The following is an 8,288-nucleotide window of genomic DNA, read 5'->3' as shown; positions in this document are numbered from 1 at the left end:
ATACTAAAACTAGTAGGTAGGGTTTACAGAAAATGAGTAACTATGGTAGATAGTGCAGAAATCCACTTCCGGGCCCACTTGGTGTGTGCTTGGGCTGAGCATTGAAGCTTTCACATGCATAGGCTTTTCTTGGAGTTAAACGCCAGCTCTGGTGCCAGTTTGGGCGTTTAACTCCAGCTTTTATGCCAGTTCTGGCAATTAACGCCAGAAAAAGGTCTCTAATCGGAGTTTTGACGCCAATTTGGGCCATCAAATCTCGGACAAAGTATGAACTATTATATATTGCTGGAAAGCCCAAGATGTCTATTTTCCAACGCAATTGAGAGCGTGCCAATTGAGCTTCTGTAGCTCCATAAAATCCACTTTGAGTGCAAGGAGGTTAGAATCCAACAGCATCTTTAGTCCTTTTTCAGCCTCTGAATCAAATTTTTGCTCAGGTCCCTCAATTTTAGCCAGAAAATACCTGAAATCACAGAAAAACACACAAACTCATAGTAAAGTCCAGAAATATGATTTTTGCATAAAAACTAATAATTATATACTAAAAAATAACTAAATCATACTAAAAACTATGTAAAAACAATGCCAAAAAGTGTATAAATTATTCGCTCATCATGAACAAAGAGAAATGCAAAGAGAGGCATTAGAATCATAGTCGCCTTGGATGAGGTGGTAAACCGATTAGCCTCCCACTGCTTGAGCACTCAAGGAACTCCCATATCCACATGTGGAGAATCAGTTGAAGAGTATAGCATGAAGGAAAGATTAGGAATTCTGGTGGAAAATGAGGAATGTTGCTTTGTATTGGAACAATTGGAGGAAGCTTTAATTGTTGAAGAAAAGGAAGAAGTGGTTGAAGACTTAGGAGATGCGGAACCTCCATGGTAACCTAGAGTTAAGGGAGATCCCTCCAACAAGATTGAAGTTGATGTTGAGAAAGAAAGTGCACATCCTCCAAGGCATATCCCATATGAAGAATTGGATGGGATAGAGCGAGAATTGAGTTCCCTTGGAATTGAAGATCAAGCGTCAAATCTTCTTGGTGAAAAAGATAAAATTGATAAACAAGGGGTTAAATTTGAGAGATCTCATGAGGAGGTAGAAGTCCCTAGAAAAAGGAGGACGTGATACACTTTGTCAAGACCCTTGGGAGCTTCTTTGCCTAGGTTGTCATCTACTTCTACATTGAGTTGGTGAAATTCATTTCTATTAGCTTTATTATCCCATTCGAATATGGTTTGCTTGTAATGGATGGCCAACTTAGAGAACTTTGTGGGATGAAGCATAAGAGAAGGATGTTTCGAGGTTGGCGTTGCAAATCAAGGCTCATTTTGGTTGCCACTTTGAGGGTTAAATACAAGGGTTGGACTAGTGCTTAATTAGGTGGGTCTGGAAGGACATTTGGTCACTTCATTGAGAATTCATCTTGCTTACCACCTAAATGGAATAATGATGATCAACTTGAAGATGGGTACAGAACAAGATACGGGATCTGGGAATATATGAGGATCAAATTTGAGAGCCCTTAGCTTGTGAAGAACTCCATCAAGGCTTTGAGGCATTACTTTTGAATGATGGAGCTTATTGGAGATCCAAGCATTGGTGGATGTTCAAGGATGGATTCAAGCACAAGCCACCTTGAGGAGGAGCTCCCCATAAGTCCAACTTAAGGACAATAAACAAAAGTGCTAGGTGAGAGACACCCCACCATGGTAAAATCTTTTCATTTTCTCTTTTGTAAATATTGGTAAAATTAGTTTAATTTCATGTTTTGTTGAGTTTTTTGAGTTTATTTGGTAATCTAGTATGTCAAATAAGGTTTTATGGTGTCGTGGTAGCTGTTTGGAGGTTTGCAATGCTTGGTTTGGTGCAAGAACTTGGAAAAATTTTGAAAAATAGAGCACCAACCCACGCGTACGCGTCACCCACGCGCACGCGTGGATCCCTGTTTTTTTACCATCCACGCGCACGCGTGCCCCACGCGTACGCGTGGACCCAGAAGTTTCACCTCCCAGACAACAACTTGAGAGTTGTGCCTGAAGTGTGCCAGACTTGTGCCTGAGGCACAAGTCAACCCACGCGTACACGTCAATCCACGCGTACGCGTCGCTTTCTGATTTGCCATGCACGCATACGCATAACCCACGCGTACGCGTCGCTTCCATTTCACTATCACCACGCGCGCGCGTCACTCCACGCGTACGTGTGGATGGCCTTCTTTCACTCACCTTCTTTATATTTATTTCATTTCTTTCCTTCTCCTTTTCCTTTCTTCTCCCCTTCTCTTACTCCTTATCCATCACTACCAAACGCCATTTATCACCATTCATTTTAGTTAGTTAGTTGTTTGGTTAGTTTTATTTTTGTTTAATTTTTCTGTTTTTATTATCAGTGTTGGATTATTAATCTTGTTTACTGGTTATTGCTGCTGATCACTAATGAGATGTTGGTTTAACATCATTGTTGTTAATTTTCTTTGTTGGATCTCTTTGTTGAGGTTACGCTTCATCACTTGGTTTTGAATTTTTCATGCTTAACTTTTGTGAATACCAAGTGCATATGACATTGCCTTTAGAGTTTGTTAATTCTTTTGAATTGCATGATTTGGCCACCATATGATTTGAATCCTTTCTTTGATTAGGCAATTTCTTGATGGATGTTGAGCATTTATCTTAATGCATTATTTTTCTTGATCATATGCATCCATATGTTTTTGGCTTGAATGCTTTCATGCTTCTTTATTGCTTGTTTAGTTGTCTTAACCTACAAGTTAAAAGTATTTCAAAAACACTAGAATGAGTGAGGTGCATGCTTCTTTTGTATAATTGTGACATAGCTTTTATGCTAGTATGTGTTCTAAAGGGCGCCTAATTTAGAATTCACACACCTATTTTCATTATTGTCACACTAATTCACTCACTTCTTTCTAGTGATTATTACCTTATTCCAACAATGTATGCTTCCTTACTTTTGCATTTACTTGTCTTATCATCCTGTCTCGACTAGTCGGCATTTTGGGTAACAAGTTTCTAATCCCAATACTTATGCATTTCATTTTTTAGGTCGTTCAGGATTTTAGTTGTATTTTCTTATTTTCTTATTTTTGCATATATATACATAATAAGCTTAGTCAAAATAATGAAAATTTTCAAGAAAGTTATCTATAGGGCATTGACACCACTTATCTTCTTTGTTATTTTTGCATATATATTTATACATAATAAGCTTAGTCAAAATAATAAAAATTTTCAAGAAAGTTATCTATAGGGCATTGACACCACTTATATTCTTTCTTGCGTGTATTATTCTCTCTCTATGATTGTGATCTTTAATTTGTTTGATTCTTTATGTTCATTACTCTATGTATACATGCATTTATATGATTGAGGCCATTGTTTCAACAGCTCACTTTCCCAAATAGCCTTACCTTTTATCTTCCATTGTTAGCCAATTTTGAGTCTACGATTAACCCACTTGTTCTTTAATTTAGTACAGTACAAGCCTTAAAGTGAAAAACAATAATTGTCCTTTATTTGGATATTTGATTAGCTTAGACTAGTGAGTGTGTATCATTCAAATGTGGAGAAACTTAGGACATTGGTTGGGAAAAGATGTGTGTTGTATTTTTGTTAAAAATATTGGGAATTGGGTACATACGCATGTGTTAATCAAATGTTTAAACCATATGCATTGCTATTTGTATATAATTACATCAAAAAGAAAAAGAGAAAAAAAAAGATAGATATATATATATATACAAAAAAAAAGAAAGAAAAGAAAAGAAATAAAAAGGGGAAAAAATGTCCCAAAGCGAAGCTCAATAATAATCAATGCATATGAGTTGTGATCAAGAAAAGAATGCATGAGTGTGTGAAAAAGTGAAGAATATGTAGTTAGGTTTATTCAGAATTGTATAGGTTGTTATATAGGTTAGGTGAGAAGTTTAAGTTGATCAAAGATTCAAATCTCAAGCTCACTTGACCATGTGCATCTGATGAGCGGATAATTTGTACGCTTTTTGGCATTGTTTTTAGTATGTTTTTAGTATGATCTAGTTAGTTTTTAGTATATTTTTATTAGTTTTTAGTTAAAATTCACTTTTCTGGACTTTACTATGAGTTTGTGTGTTTTTCTGTGATTTCAGGTATTTTCTGGCTGAAATTGAGGGACCTGAGCAAAAATCTGATTCAGAGACTAAAAAGGACTGCAGATGCTGTTGGATTCTGACCTTCCTGCACTCGAAGTAGATTTTCTGGAGCTACAGAAGCCCAATTGGTGCGCTCTCAACGGCGTTGGAAAGTAGACATCCTGGGCTTTCCAGCAATATATGATAGTCCATACTTTGCCCAAGATTTGATGGCCCAAACCGGCGTTCAAAGTCACCTTCAAGATTTCCAGCGTTAAACGCCGGAACTGGCACCCAAATGGGAGTTAAACGCCCAAACTGGCACTAAAGCTGGCGTTTAACTCCAAGAAGAGTCTCTACACGAAAATGATTCATTGCTCAGCCCAAGCACACACCAAGTGGGCCCGGAAGTAGATTTTTATGTCATTTACTCATTTCTGTAAACCTTAGGCTACTAGTTCTCTATAAGTAGGACCTTTTACTATTGTATTAGAAGACTTTGGTAGCTATCTTCATTTTTATACTATCTTAGATCATTGGGAAGCTGGCCATTCGGCCATGCCTAGACCTTGTTCTTATGTATTTTCAATGGTGGAGTTTCTACACACCATAGATTAAGGTGTGGAGCTCTGCTGTACCTCGAGTATTAATGCAATTACTATTGTTCTTCCATTCAATTCCGCTTGTTCTTGTTCTGAGATATCACTTGTTCTTCAACTTGATGAATGTGATGATCCGTGACACTCATCATCATTCTCACCTATGAACGTGTGACTGACAACCACCTCCGTTCTACCTTCGATTGGGTGAATATCTCTTGGATTCCTGATTGCACGATGCATGGTTGATCGCCTGACAACCGAGTGCTCGCCTGACAACCGAGCCAACCATTCCGTGAGATCAGAGTCTTCGTGGTATAGGCTAGAACTGATGGCGGCATTCAAGAGAATCCGGAAGGTCTAACCTTGTTTGTGGTATTCTGAGTAGGATTCAATGACTGAATGACTGTGACGTGCTTCAAACTCCTAGCAGGCGGGGCGTTAGTGACAGACGCAAAAGAATCGCTGGGTTCTATTCCGGCCTGACCGAGAACCGACAGCTGATTAGCCATATGCTGTGACAGAGCATAGGAACATTTTCACTGAGAGGATGGGAGGTAGCCACTGACAACGGTGAAACCCTACATAAGCTTGCCATGGAAAGGAGTAAGAAGGATTGGATGAAGACAGTAGGAAAGCAGAGAGACGGAAGGGAAGGCATCTTCATGCGCTTATCTGAAGTTCCTACCAATGAATTACATAAGTACCTCTATCTTTATCTTTATGTTTTTATGCGTTCATCACCATATCCATTTGAGTCTGCCTGACTAAGATTTACAAGATGACCATAGCTTGCTTCATACTAACAATCTCCGTGGGATCGACCCTTACTCGCGTAAGGTTTATTACTTGGACGACCTAGTGCACTTGCTGGTTAGTTGTGCGAAGTTGTGTAATGCCATGGTATTGAACACCAAGTTTTTGGGGGTTCATGACCGGGGATTATGAGAGTTGTGAAAAGTATTGTTCACAATTTCGCGCTACCAAGTTTTTGGCGCCGTTGCCGGGGATTGTTCAGTTTGGACAACTGACGGTTCATCTTGTTGCTTAGATTAGGTATTTATTTTTTTTCGAAATTCTTGAAGAGGAATTCTAGAGTTTCATGATGATTTGTTGAAGTCTGGCTGGCTGAGAAGCCATGTCTAATTTCATTGGACCGAGGTTTCAACTTATCATCACAAGAGCTTGTTGATTTTTATCAATCTTGCTTTTGGAGCAGTGATCTGCTAAGGCTTGGCTGGCCATTGGCCATGTCTAGAGTTTTGGACCGAAGCTTTCTTTGAAAGCTTGGCTGGCTGTGAAGCCATGTCTAATTCCTGGACCGGAGTCTTAGACTAGCATTGCACTGATTCCTGGGATTCTCATTGAGAATTTTGATACCTTTATTTTCTTCTTCCACTTAATTTTCGAAAAACACAAAAAAAAATTTACAAAATCATAAAATCCAAAAATTTCTTGTTTGAGTCTAGTGTCTCATCTTATGTTTGGTGTCAGTTGCATGCATTCATTCATGTGTCTTAGTGATCTTCAAGATGTTCTTGATGATTTCTTACTCTAATCTTTAAATTCTCTTGACTTGAGTGTTTTGTGTGTCTCATATACATTCTCATTAGTGTCAGCAGTATACAAACTGCTAAGTTTGGTGTCTTGCATGCATTGTTATTTGATTCTTGTTGCATTTTGATTTTTCCTTATTATTAAAAATCCAAAAATATTTTTAATTTGTGTCTTCTCAAGTCAATAATACAGAGAATTGAAGATTCAGAACATACAGCAGAGGAATTACACAGAAAAAGCGGGGCGTTCAAAACGCCCAGTGAAGAAGGACAGACTGGCGTTTAAACGCCAGCCAGGGTACCTGGTTGGGCGTTTAACGCCCAAAAAGGTATAGTTTTGGGCGTTAAACGCCAGAATGTGCACCATTCTGGGCGTTTAACGCCAGGATGGCTAGAAGGGAAGATTTTGTTTTCAAATCAATTTTTTTTCAGTTTTCAAAATCTTTTCAAAATCAAATCTTTTTCAAATCAATTTTTCAATCAAATCTTTTTCAAAATCAATTTCTTTCCATTTTCAAAGATACTTACTATCAATTAATGATTTGATTCAACATTTCAAGTATGTTGCCTTTTCTGTTGAGAAAGGTTTAATGTTTGGATCATATCTTTTCTTGTTAGTCAAGTTTTTAATTTTCAAAATCAAATCTTTTTAAAAAAATATTTTTCAAATCATATCTTCTCAATCACATTTTTTAAACTAATCATATCTTATTAACCACATCTTTTTCAAAATAGTTTTCAATCAAATCTTTTTAATTTCTAATTTCAAAATCTTTTTCAAAAATCACTTGATTTCTTTTCCACTTTCGTTTTCGAAAATCAAGTATTGTTTTCAAAAATGTTTTCAAAATCTTTTACTTAATTTTCGAAAATTACTTCCCTCCTTTTCACATCCTTCTATTTATGGACTAACACTATCCCTTAATGCAAAATTCGAACTCCATCTTCTTTGATAAGTTCGAATTTTCTACTTCTGTCTTCTACTCTTCTTTTCCTCTGACACTTTAAGGAATCTCTATACTGTGACATAGAGGATTCCACATTTTCTTGTTCTCTTCTCTTTCATATGAGCAGGAGTAAAGACAAAGGCATTCTTGTTGAGGCTGATCCTGAACCTGAAAGGACCTTGAAGAGAAAGCTAAGAGAAGCCAAAGCACAACTCTCTTTAGAGGACCTGACCGAATTCTTCAAAGAAGAAGAACACATGGCAGCCGAAAACAACAATGCCAACAATGCAAGGAAGGTGCTGGGTGACTTTACTGCACCTACTCCCGATTTCTATGGGAGAAGCATCTCTATCCCTGCCATTAGAGCAAACAACTTTGAGCTTAAGCCTCAATTAGTTTCTCTAATGCAACAGAATTGCAAGTTCCATGGACTTCCATTGGAAGATCCTCATCAGTTTTTAGCTGAATTCTTGCAAATCTGTGACACTGTCAAGACTAATGGGGTTGACCCTGAGGTCTACAGACTTATGCTATTCCCTTTTGCTGTAAGAGACAGAGCTAGAGCATGGTTGGACTCTCAACCTAAAGAAAGCCTGGACTCTTGGGAAAAGCTAGTCAATGCCTTCTTGGCAAAGTTCTTTCCACCTCAAAAATTGAGTAAGCTTAGAGTGAAAGTCCAAACCTTCAGACAGAAGGAAGGAGAGTCCCTCTATGAAGCGTGGGAAAGATACAAACAATTAATCAGAAAGTGTCCTTCTGATATGCTTTCTGAATGGAGCATCATAGGTATTTTCTATGATGGTCTCTCTGAACTATCCAAGATGTCTTTGGATAGCTCTGCAGGAGGATCTCTTCATTTGAAGAAGACGCCTACTGAAGCTCAAGAACTGATTGAAATGGTTGCAAATAACCAATTCATGTACACTTCTGAAAGAAATCCTGTGAACAATGGGACTAGTCAGAAGAAAGGAATTCTTGAGATTGACACTCTGAATGCCATATTGGCTCAGAACAAAATATTGACTCAACAAGTCAATATGATTTCTCAAAGTCTGTCTGG

At 37.8% G+C, this 8,288-nt stretch overlaps 1 non-coding gene across 1 annotated transcript; it reads right to left on the bottom strand.

The window, feature by feature from the left end:
- Positions 1 to 7,887: 7,887 nt before the first annotated feature.
- LOC112793224 (small nucleolar RNA R71) lies at positions 7,888 to 7,995 on the bottom strand. Its single transcript, XR_003197927.1, has one exon. It is a non-coding gene; the product is annotated as a small nucleolar RNA R71 (small nucleolar RNA).
- Between the last annotated feature and the right edge of the window lie 293 nt (positions 7,996 to 8,288).

This window comes from Arachis hypogaea, chromosome 3 (assembly GCF_003086295.3).
Source record: "Arachis hypogaea cultivar Tifrunner chromosome 3, arahy.Tifrunner.gnm2.J5K5, whole genome shotgun sequence".
Classification (NCBI taxonomy): domain Eukaryota; kingdom Viridiplantae; phylum Streptophyta; class Magnoliopsida; order Fabales; family Fabaceae; genus Arachis; species Arachis hypogaea.
Note: the sequence above shows the minus strand (reverse complement) of the source record. Positions and strands in the feature narration are given on the sequence as shown.